This window comes from Palaemon carinicauda, chromosome 45 (genome assembly GCF_036898095.1).
Source record: "Palaemon carinicauda isolate YSFRI2023 chromosome 45, ASM3689809v2, whole genome shotgun sequence".
NCBI lineage: Eukaryota > Metazoa > Arthropoda > Malacostraca > Decapoda > Palaemonidae > Palaemon > Palaemon carinicauda.
Window position 1 is genome coordinate 1,062,686 of NC_090769.1, and position 11,877 is coordinate 1,074,562.

Genomic DNA, 11,877 nt, shown 5'->3' on the forward strand with positions numbered 1-11,877 from the left:
TATAATTTTTGTTGTAATATTTTCTTTTATAAATGATGTGGACATAGCTAGTTTACCACAATTTTGTAATTTAGTAAGATATTTTTTTTTATAGTTTAGGATGCAGAATATTTGACTAAGCATAATTTTGACTTTGAAGTGTACAATGAAATATTTTAATAAGTCTAATATATCTGTACAATTAACATATCTTGTTTATTTTTCAGACTAGAATTATCAAAAGAGAAAATTGTGTAACCACCTACTCAAAAAAAGAAAAATACAATCGGCAAGGAACAATTTGGGATGTACTATAAAAATAATATTCCAGAAAACTTCCGAGGAAGAAAAGAGAACAGATGGATTTCATCAATTTCTGATTTCAAGAGGAGCGTCGAATAATTTCATCTGAAGTGGCAGTCTATTATCAAACATTTCTGAAGTATTTAAAGACTATCATGAGCCATTACGATACTGCAAATATCTTGAAATGCTCAATTGACCAGATTTTGAGGTTTTGTGTTACTATAGTCACTCCATTCACATCTCATAGGTTCAATAATATTCATTAATTGAAGATAGGAAAAAGTAGTGTTACGGTAAACAAGCAATATAATTATTTACAGTAGCCATTAATAACATTAATTCCAAGTTTATCAACGTGTTTCTATGTCTGGAATCCGTTAAATTTATCATTAAGCCATTAATTTTTACTCGGTCTTGTAGCAAGTACTTCCTTCATTCATAATCTTTACAAAGTCAGTTCATATAAAGTTTTAATTTTCAATTCTGTGCATCTTTACGTCAAAAAAATACACACTGTTATTTTGTTTTTTATTTGAAAATTAGGTCCAGATCAACATTTGTGACCTTGTTCAACTTTCTAATTAAAATTAGGATTGTAGTTTCCTAATTATTACTTTGTAATAAACTAGATCAGTCATTTGTGTATTTGCTTGATAACTAATTTGCTTGTACGAATGATAATAGATTTCAATTACAGTACCTCCTAGAATAACTAGCTGGAATAATTATATGTGATGTTAATTGGCTGGTTTTTATATTGTTTCAATTGGGAATGTTTAGAAGAAATGAGGAAATTAAATTTTAACCAATTAAGACCAACAAATTTTATTGATTAAGGACTTCTACGTTAGAGGTTTCTCATATTTTTAATTTTCATTTACAAGCTGTTAAATCAAATGTCAATATCCTCTGGACCTTTTAACATAATTTTAGATCATATGGTTTTAAGAATTTTTTAATCTACTGTAAACAAGTTATCTAAATATGTAATTGAAAGGAAATTAATATTAATCATCATCATAGCAATTTATTTAAATTCATTTTACAATCTTTGTATTAAAACATTTAACCTAATCTAATCTAATATTAAATACATGTGAATATAACCTACAAGTAATTAATTTAGCTAAAAATATCTTTTCTTCTTTATTTATGCATGCCATTTCATCTTTCAAAACTGTCATCTGATTATCAGCATCAGTCTGAATTTTCTTTTACACAACGTCGAATCTAGGCAAGTGTTCTCTTAGAATTTAGGCCCATGATGTTAAAAGGTTTGTAATTTATAATTATTAGCACCAGTATTTTGAATTTTCTTTTACACTGTCGAATATAGGTAAATGTTCTCTAGAATTTAGGCCCAAGTTATATCTAATTATTAGCATGTCTGAATGTCTTTTACACAACGTCGAATCTAGGTAAATATAATCTAAGTGTAGTTCTTTTGAAATGTATAACTTAGCTTAAAATACTAGCTATTGTACAAAAAAGTTTGGCTCTCAAATTAGCCAATCTTGGCAATACAGTACAGTCACTATTTTTCATTCGTGGTGAGGCCAGGAGAAAACCTTATTATATTCAAACATTCAACACTTGTATAGTGTTGGTATTATAGATATAGTATAGTAGTAAAAACATACTAAGTGATGATTTTGGCCTATCGAATTTGTTTTAAAATAACTTTTATTTATATCCCTCTTGCAATGATGATGATACATACATACATATACTAAAGGCACTTCCCCCAATTTTGGGGGGTAGCCGACATCAACAATGAAAAAAAACAAAAAGGGGACCTCTACTCTCTAAATTCCTCCAGCCTAACCAGGGACTGAGCCGAGTTCAGCTGGTACTGCTAGGGTGCCACAGCCCAACCTCCCACATTATCCACCACAGATGAAGCTTCATAATGCTGAATCCCCTACTGCTGCTACCTCCGCGGTCATCTAAGGCACCGGAGGAAGCAGCAGGGCCTACCGGAACTGCGTCACAATCGCTCGCCATTCATTCCTATTTCTAGCACGCTCTCTTGCCTCTCTCACATCTATCCTCCTATCACCCAGAGCTTTCTTCACACCATCCATCCACCCAAACCTTGGCCTTCCTCTTGTACTTCTCCCATCAACTCTTGCATTCATCACCTTCTTTAGCAGACAGCCATTTTCCATTCTCTCAACATGGCCAAACCACCTCAACACATTCATATCCACTCTAGCCGCTAACTCATTTCTTACACCCGTTCTCACCCTCACCACTTCGTTCCTAACCCTATCTACTTGAGATACACCAGCCATACTCCTTAGACACTTCATCTCAAACACATTCAATTTCTGTCTCTCCATCACTTTCATTCCCCACAACTCCCATACATCACAGTTGGTACAATCACTTTCTCATATAGAACTCTCTTTACATTCATGCCCAACCCTCTATTTTCTACTACTCCCTTAACTGCCCCCAACACTTTGCAACCTTCATTCACTCTCTGACGTACATCTGCTTCCACTCCACCATTTGCTGCAACAACAGACCCCAAGTACTTAAACTGATCCACCTCCTCAAGTAACTCTCCATTCAACATGACATTCAACCTTGCACCACCTTCCCTTCTCGTACATCTCATAACCTTACTCTTGCCCACATTAACTCTCAACTTCCTTCTCTCACACACCCTTCCAAATTCTGTCACTAGTAGGTCAAGCTTCTCTTCTGTGTCTGCTACCAGTACAGTATCATCCGCAAACAACAACTGATTTACCTCCCATTCATGATCATTCTCGCCTACCAGTTTTAATCCTCGTCCAAGCACTCGAGCATTCACCTCTCTCACCACTCCATCAACATACAAGTTAAACAACCACGGCGACATCACACATCCCTGTCTCAGCCCCACTCTCCGGAAACCAATCGCTCACTTCATTTCCTATTCTAACACATGCTTTACTACCTTTGTAGAAACTTTTCACTGCTTGCAACCACCTTCCACCAACTCCATATAACCTCATCACATTCCACATTGCTTCCCTATCAACTCTATCATATGCTTTCTCTAGATCCATAAACGCAACATACACCTCCTTACCTTTTGCTAAATATTTCTCGCATATCTGCCTAACTGTAAAAATCTGATTCATACAACCCCTACCTCTTCTAAAACCACCCTGTACTTCCAAGATTGCATTCTCTGTTTTATCCTTAATCCTATTAATCATTACTCTACCATACACTTTTCCAACTACACTCAACAAACTAATACCTCTTGAATTACAACACTCATGCACATCTCCCTTACCCTTATATAGTGGTACAATACATGCACAAACCCAATCTACTGGTACCATTGACAACACAAAACGCATATTAAACAATCTCGCCAACCATTCAAGTACAGTCACACCCCTTCCTTCAACATCTCGGCTTTCACACCATCCATACCAGATGCTTTTCCTACTCTCGTTTCATCTAGTGCTCTCCTCACTTCCTCTATTGTAATCTCTCGCTCATTCTCATCTCCCATCACTGGCACCTCAACACTGGAACAGCAATTATATCTGCCTCCCTATTATCCTCAACATTCAGCAAACTTTCAAAATATTCCGCCCACCTTTTCCGTGCCTCCTCTCCTTTTACCTTCCATTTCCATCTTTCACTGTCTCTTCAATTCTTGCGCCAGCCTTCCTTACTCTCTTCACTTCTTTCCAAAACTTCTTATTCTCTTCATATGACTGACCCAATCCCTGACCCCACCTCAGGTCAGCTTCCCTCTTTGCCTCACGTACCTTGCGCTTTACTTCCACATTTTTCTCTCTATATTTTTCATACTTCTCTATACTATTACTCTGCAGCCATTCTTCAAAAGCCCTCTTTTTTTTTCTCTTCCACTTTTACCTTCACTCCTTCATTCCACCATTCACTGTCCTTCCTCATGCTGCCTCCAACAACCTTCTTGCCACATACATCACTTGCAATCCCAACAAAATTTTCTTTTACTAACTTCCACTCCTCTAAATTACCAGTTTCTCTTACTCTCACCTCGTCATATGCCATTTTCAACCTTTCCTGATATTTACTTTTTACCCCCGGTTTTATTAGCTCTTCAACCCTCACTAGCTCCCTTTTACATCCACCTACTCTATTCCCCCACTCTTTTGCTACAACTAATTTTCCTTCCACCAAAAAATGATCAGACATACCGTTAGCCATACCCCTTAACAAGTGCAAGTCTTTCAATCTTCCAAACATTCTGTTAGTTATCAACACATAATCCATTAATGCCCTTTCTACTACTCTTCCATTTGCCACTCTTACCCATGTATACTTATTTTTATCTTTCTTTTTAAAAAAGCTAGCACTTATTACCATCTCTTGTTCAACACACACATCTACCAGTCTCTCACCACTCTCATTTTCACCTGGTACGCCATACTTCCCAATGACACCTTCTACCTCTCCAGCGCCCACTCTAGCATTTAAGTCGCCCATGACAACTACATAATTCCTTCTACCCAGTCCTTCTACACACCTAGTTAATTCATTCCAGAACTCATTCCGCTCTTCTTCACTTTTCTCACTACTTGGCCCATACGCACTGACAAACGCCCAACATTCCCTACCCAACCTAACCCTTACCTACATTAACCTAGATGATATCTCCTTCCATTCCACTACTTTACCTGTCATCCATTCACTTAGCAATAAAGCCACACCCTCTCTCGCTCTTCTTCTTTCAATCCCAGACATTTCACCAAACATCACTTCACCCTTTCCTTTCATCTTTATCTCACACAAGGCCAATACATCCATCCTTCTACTTCTAAACATACTTCCAATCTCACATCTTTTACTCTCTATCGTACTACATCCACGCACATACAAACACCCCAAAACTAGAGTGCGGGGAACAGTCACTCTCCCCCCAGCTCCATCTCTTTGATGATGTCTCACAGGATTTTTATATAGGAGAGGGGGAACCCAGCCCCCTCGTCCCGTCCCCAATGATGATGATATGCTTGACTAATTATTTTTTAAAGCCCCAATACTAGATTTGTTTTTCCTACATTTAGTTAATAGTTAATGGGATAAGCTAGTATGCTCTCGGAAAGCGCTCTTTTTATTTATCAAGTAGGTTTACATACTGTTCGAGCAATTAATCCATTGAGCTTGTATAATGAGAAGCATGGAAAGTCATGATTAGAATAACTTTTAGTGTTTATGAAATTAATCAGTTTATCGTCTTCACCGTTATTCCTACGTCGAGGGGTTGGTTGCCTGATGCTGCCTCTTCGATGCTTTATATCAAAGGCATCCTCTACCACCAAACCATTTCTCTCTATATCATCATTCACCTTATCTCTCTATCTAATTCTCTACCTCCCTCTCAATATCCTCCCCTTGATGGGTTATTTCCAAATCTTCCTCACTTCCTTCTCACCATTTCTTACCACATGCCACTCATGATGCCTCCCTCCACTTCTGCCAAGCTGCTTTAATCCTGTTCTCAACTTCAGCCTCACATCCTCCCTCCTGAATTATAGTAGATCTCAAGGTTCTAAATTGCTCCATCTGTTTTATAACTGAGCCTTTACTTTCATGCACAGCTTAACTGTCCCTACCTTCCTTACATTTACTCTCAACCCACCCCTCTCCAAAGTCTTTTGCCACTCTATAGCCCTTCTCTGTGAGTCTTCCTCATTTTCAGCTGGAATCATCAAATCATCTGCATAAGGCAACTCCCACAAGTCTTCATTTCTGATCTCTTCACTTAACACATCCATGACCACCACCAAATAAAAAGGAATCACTCTGTTATGTTTTTAAATATTACTGAAGCATAGTAGGCTAATATAATATTTCTCTCTCTCTCTCTCTCTCTCTCTCTCTCTCTCTCTCTCTCTCTCTCTCTCTCTCTCTCTCTCTCTCTCTCTCTCTCAATTAAGGTTATATTCACAATAGAGATAAAATATATCTCAGAATAAGTTTAGATTGTTTGGAAACTTTTTCCCCAAGTGTTTGTAAGTGTAATCTCAAAACTTCAAATCAAATGTTTTTAGTAATTTTTATTTAATTGATCATTTTCCCAAAATATCAATATTTCAATTATGCTGGTCACTGAAACATTCCAATTGCTTATTTTCACTGACAGATACTTATTTTTTCAATACAGTTAACTGCCATTTGTGTTTTGATGCACTAGAATGACAAAATTGTCTACTGGTTTTAAGCTTTGCATTTTCATTATATAGAAAATGTAATTAACTGCCTCGTACTTGAGTCCAAAATATAGCATATATAGTTAACAGTTTAGAATAATATACAAATTTAATCAAAACGTTATATGAAAGGAATAGTAATTTGATTTGAGTTCCAGGAAGTATTAGTTTGTTCAAGATAATCTTATGGAAACTTAACCATCCCCAAATTTTTTTTTTTTAAATCAACATTGAGACATTCTCTTAAAGTGGTTATAGGAGTGGTTTTAATATAAAACTTCGAAGATTAATTCTGAATGACCGAGTAGTTATGCCTAATGAAGGGGTAAATATTGTGTTGCAAAGAACATTATCAGACTTCTGATTCATGATACTTGGGCTAAACTTAAACAGTTATGAAGAGAGGAATTGCATTGAAGGTACTGCTTCAGATGGAAAAAATTATTTATCAAATATTTTAGATGAGGAAAAATTACTTATAGGGGAGCTCAAACAAAAATTATATGGGGTTTATTATAACAATATGAATTTCTGTTAGATCACCTTCAATGTGGTCTTTTAAAGGATTGCTATATTTCAAAAATTAGCGCTTTTAAAAATACTAAAATTTAGAGATTAAAGGATAACTTTGTAGTTGAGATGTTCAATTTTAATAGAAATGCAGATTGTATCTTAAATCTATCAAGATGGTTTTATAGGTGAAATTGGTTTGCAAATCTAATAAAAAATAACTGAAAATGGAAAGTTAGTTGAACTTAGTAATTAGTAATTTAGCTGATAGCAAAAGCTTAAAACCAGTTGTTTTTTATATATAATGAAATGAGATTTGTCATTTACAATTTTATTAGATACAAATATTAATCATTGAAATTTGATTGGAATGTGAATGCTTGTATAACTCATAACTGTACATTGGTTAGAATGTTAATTTCAAATAGTATATTGTTGGAAATAATAGGTGCTACTCAATAATGTCAGTTGCACAAGATAAAATTGGCATGGACAAAAATACTTGAAGATACAAGAACTAGGGTCCTGAATGATAATTTATGGCCAAAAAGTGACGACATAGTCGTATACTTCATATATTAAATAAAAGTAGGTGGCCTAGCATTTTGGATGTCAGTAGTTAGTAATATGGCTGTTACTGATGACTATGGTCATGTCCTAGGATATGACAAAATGTCTGTGATGCCCATATAACTAACCACTGACATCCAAATGCTAGCCCAGCAACCTTTAATTATTCAATATATGTAGGAATACTACAAGGACTAGTATGTCACTTTTTTAGATAAATTATCACTCGGGATCTTAGCTCTTGTATCTTCAAGTATTTTTGTCCATGTCAATTTTATCGTTTACAACTGACATTGAGTACCACCTATTTGTAATAAAATATTTAAAATAATATCTTTTGTAATATTGTTTAGTTGGCATTTTTTGTTTTCTAATTTTAGTGTAAGATGCAGATATTGAATTTCATCAAAATGTCTCTACCATATTGTAACATCTTCGGAATTCCAAAATAAAATACATATAAAAGGTATTACATTTTTAATTTAGGTACCCTGATGTACAAAAAGAAAACTTGAAATTTAGATAAAGAATAAAATTAATACAAAAAGAAAATGTAGCAACTCTGAGTATTCTCCCTATTTAAACCTCATATGACCGAGTATTCTCCTTAAACGGCCCCCTTCCTCTTCTATTACCAGTAAATGCCTTATTCCCCTCAAAAAGTGGGCCGAAAGGCTCGTGAAATAGTTCTCGCCCCTAACTAGCCACATGTCCATGTAGACTGTTATTGATCCCCAAGTACAGAGTTTGTTCATCCTTCTACTGGGGAATGAGAGCAGCAGCACCAGTGCTTTATGCATATAAAGTACAAAGTCAAGGTGGCCAAACTGTATGTCGGTATTTCATTTTGGACTAAAGGTCCACTACGTAATCTAATCCAGCTGTCTATCAACCAGTTTTTTTTTTCTGACCAAAGTCATGATAATAGTGACGTTATTTCCATTAGTCGATATTCCTCAAAAGCCTCTTATTCAATGTTGAAGGTGTTGAATTAAAGTTTAGGTACAAATATATACCTAAACATGTACTTAAAACTTCAAATTAACACTATGTATGAAGAAAAACTTAGAAATCCGTTTAAAAACTTTTATTGTAGAAGATAGAATGTCAAACATAAGACAGGTTTCAGTGTAATCAGTTATATAATTTAAATATAAGCACCTTGACGTCAATGACAAATATATCAAATCCATGAACCCCCATTTTCTGAAAGCTTTAAATACTCTAGATTCAAAGAAGATTTAATGTTTATCATACATTAAGGTCCATTCGACAAAGAAAGGCTCTTTAGGGGAGTCATCCTTCATCCAACATGACTTTCTGAATGACAAAAATCTCGTTTTCTTTGTTTACCTGAACACTGCCCATTTTCTTTAAAAGCGTTTAAAGCTCAGCATTTGAGGGGTTACACATTTATTATTGTGTAAGTAAGTAGTGCAATTTTTCATAGAACAATAAAATTTTTAAAATGAGGAAAAGGAAAGCCCACCAAGGCCAACCCCTTTCCCACCTAGTAACCCGAAACCTAATGCAAAGTTGTTTTTTTTTCTGAGAAGCAATGTTACTAGGCCCTTGAATGCTTTCCTTTTCCTTCTTTTTTTTTTATATTTTATTGATAATTTTACAAATAATGATATCTGGATTGTAATTCAAAGACTTCAGGAATAGTTTGGAGCTCTCCTAAAGTTAAATGGTAGGACATTTATACATTCATTTATAATATTATAAGGCAGATTCCAGCCATTACAATTTTGATAACTCTTTGATGAAACATTAAACTATACACCTAAACAAGAAAAAACATTAATGTTTAAATACTTGAAGAATGGAAAACAAGTAAAAATCAAAGAAGGTAAAGAGTTATGTTGATGCCTTTTGTGCAATTTCAGAACGATCCATTACTACAGACACCTGAAGCTCACTCAAAAGCAGACAAGATTCATAAATGCCAAGGTGCCTCCCTGTCTCGTCCCATTTAATGCACATGATTGAGTCGGGTAAAAGCGAAGACATGTGCAAGACTACTGCCCTGACCATCCTTGCTACTTCACCCAGCAGACAGTCAGATCGGACCGAAGTACGCATTCATCTTATACATGGACACCCAAACCACTTTATATGTGTAATAAATTTTCAAATATAAACCCTAGGAAAAGTAACTTTGGAAACAAAATATGGCATTAAACACTATAAAGCTAACGAAACCGTTCTAAAACTAGACTTTTTATAACCATAGCTAAAAAATAAGCTTATTAAAATGGCTTTCTTTTTACATGCAGCTCGTGTGTTATAAAACGTGATTCTAACTGCATAAATATTTACCTTCGGTTTTGGGTAGATTAAGTTTTAATTCAGAGTTGATAAGCAATTCTTACCAACATACACAGACCTTCAACAATACCAGCCGCCCACCCACCCACCAAAAAAATACACAATAGGCTACTCCTAGAAATACAATTATCTTATACAACTATAGAATTAAATAAAGTCAACCTAACTAAAGCTTATAATTCCTCACTACAGTATGCTATCCTCAGCATAAGCCCTTAATATAGTATCATCATTTTATACCTTCATTTTACTATCCTCATCTTAACTATAGTATCCTCTGCTCAGAATCCCTTATTCACGAGCATATAGTTTCCTTACTATAGAAGATCATTATCAATTACGAATTTTGCGGAGGTCCTGTTTAACTCGGTATAGTAACTAAAAGTACGGTTAAAAGCTACGATTAAGCTATTTTTTGCAATTGCAATAATTTGATACTTTCTGGATTTAGGTCGTTAACAGACTTTAGATTAACCCAACTTGAAATGAAGTTTAAAACGACTTTTTAAAGTTAATAGAATGATCTCAAACACAAGAGGCAGACAGACAGAGATCACGTTTGTGGAGTACGATATTCTCTCATGAAAACCGCTACAAGATGAAAAGCTATCAAATAAAATATAATTGTTCAGAACAAAAAAATCATTGAGCTTTATCTTTTCGTGTAAGGTTGTTATTGAAATTACCAAGGCAAATATATCTTTTGATTATTAAATACTTAATTATTTATAATACCCAAATGTTCATCAAGATAATGATATTTTATAAGAATGAATTCATTACGCATTTTGATTAAATTGAAAAAAAAAAACAAAGTTTTCGTAAGAGAAAAACAGGACCAGCACTATAACTTCAATACAAGTTTCAAACTCAAATCTCTATGAACGAAACAGGAAATTATGATTTCTATCATTTATTTCTGGGTGATTTTTTGAAGACTGAAATTTCCTCCGAAGATAGTTCAGCAACTCACATAGTTAACATCTCAAAACTCTAAAATCGAGAAAAGAATTTGGTCTCAAAGGAATTTATTTCTATAAACTCATAAAAAAAATTCAAGTTAAAAATAGTTATCTCAGAAAATCTATAATATTTAAGCCTATACTGAATGTCCAAGTGTTTCTTTTCATTTCAATAAATTTTTTAGCTCATAATAAGTACTATTTCAAAAACTTAAAATACATTTTTTTCCAATGCACCACACCTTGGGAAAAATACTTCTCCGTAGAAACTCGAGTTTGAAGCTTGCGTGTTACACTTAGTAAAAGGGGAATATATTTTTGTTTACCTTTAAAATTCCTTCAGAAGCTATTCTACGTAAATTACAATGCAAAACCCACCTTAGTTTTACATAAAAAAACTCCAAACCTAATTCGTACCTATCTACATACAAAAGCTGTAAGTAAAATCCTTTCAGGCTGACTTCCCTTGCCCACCTTGAGACATGATCTATTGAAGGGAAATATGCAAAATAACGACATAACTTCATTAAGAATCTCACACCAATCACTCAACACTAGCATAACAATACCTCATGCATAGCAGTGTAATTCATAACCCTTTCATAGCAAAACGTCCCAGTATTTAATATATGCAAATTCTCATTACAAGAAAATCAGGCACTAATATCAAAGATAAAAATATACTGGGCTTTGAACATTTTGCCATACTGATGTGCGATGAATAACCATTTAGAGTATAAAAGTATCTTAAAAACAAGTGAGCTCGTTACCAATAAGAAATAAAAATCATAAACCTGTGAATCCTGTGATATGTGTTTTTTAAGAGAGATATTTGGATTGAATTTAGAAGTATGGCCCAGCTTGAGGGCCTGTGAGGCCACTCGTGCTACCCAAGTGAAACCGTGGAGAAAGCTAAGCATGTACATATCTAAGTAAAAATCATAAGATTTTGGACGGCTAGATGAAGGAATGAATGCAGCAAAGGAGGTAAAGTTGAAGGCTATAAAACT